Below are 1,388 nucleotides of genomic sequence, written 5' to 3' on the forward strand. Positions count from 1 at the left end.
TTTTTTTACTTTATAAGTTTGTAAATATTTCTTCTCCCCCTCTATTATGTATATTATCATTTATTGTGTACCTAACTTTAAATGTTTACATTGTTTACTTTAAAATTATTTTCGTTATTATGTGACGTACTCAACTACCATCCCCACTCCTCCCAATAGAAACGGTTCACTCTTTGACTCCTGTCAAATCAGGTATGAATTCTGTTTTATTTATTTTCATTTGATTTTATTCTTTTCCCTTTTCATCTCTTAATTTGTACTTTCTTTAATATTTCTTCTCTTATTTTATCTTCATCTTTCTGTTACTATTACCGTTTTCATTTATTGTTTATAACCATTAATTTTTCTTATTAAATTTTACGTTTCACTGTATACCCCTGTTATTTTGCACTATTTTTTTTTCTTTATAACTATGTCAAGTGTTTGTATCTTTTTTAGCTCTGACGAAGCCCTGCAACGTGGGACGAAACGTTGGCTCAATTAAAATAGTTATTACTATTTGAGTTTTATTTGACCGCACCGGACCATATTCCATTCATTTAATATATTAGGTTGGGGAAAAATAAATTCATTATTTTTACGTGAAATTCAAGACTTAATCTAACATGTCCGATTTGGGTCAAATATGCACCGTTTTGTTCTATAATTTGTTGCCATTTTAAATATAGCTTTATAATGCATCTCTCATAGAAGTCTTCATCCCTATTGCTGAAAAACTCTAGCAACTGATTTTCACAGTATTCTCTTGATGGCAATTTCTTATCACTAAAAAAGTTTTGCAATGCAAGAAAAAGATGATAATCGCTTGGCGTCAGGTCCTGACTATATGATGGATGCATCAAAACTTCATCCATCAAACTTGGGTCGATTTCATACCGTTTGGCCAATGCTTCACAGATGTAAATCGATCTATCATGTTTTTTGGTGTGGTACCCAAATATCAAGCTTCTTTTTGAACCCAATAACATGCCGGTCAACTTCGATTATTTCTGTGCTTTTTTACGACGGGCTTGCCAGTTTAAGGTGCGTCTTTAACATCAAAAATACCCGAATGGAATCGAAAAAAACAAAATTGCGCGTAATTAGCTGTTACAGTATCGGGACCATAAACACCATTCACAATTTCAGCAGCATGCCTTACATTTTCCCCTTTATCAAATTAAATCTATAAAATGTATCGAATTTTCTCTTTATTGACTTCCACCTTAACACCCTGTAACTCACAACTGAATGGACCAAACAACAAATGAATTTTTTTAGTGCGAAATGTCACCTTGACAATAAGCATAAATGTGAAATTGTTTGATCTATACTTTACGAGATATCAATCCTACCAAAAAAATGATGCATTTCTGCTTCCCAACTTAATATTTTATGATCCTTACTAT

This window comes from Halyomorpha halys, unplaced genomic scaffold (assembly GCF_000696795.3).
Source record: "Halyomorpha halys isolate HHAL.00 unplaced genomic scaffold, Hhal_1.1 Scaffold195.1, whole genome shotgun sequence".
NCBI classification, from domain to species: domain Eukaryota; kingdom Metazoa; phylum Arthropoda; class Insecta; order Hemiptera; family Pentatomidae; genus Halyomorpha; species Halyomorpha halys.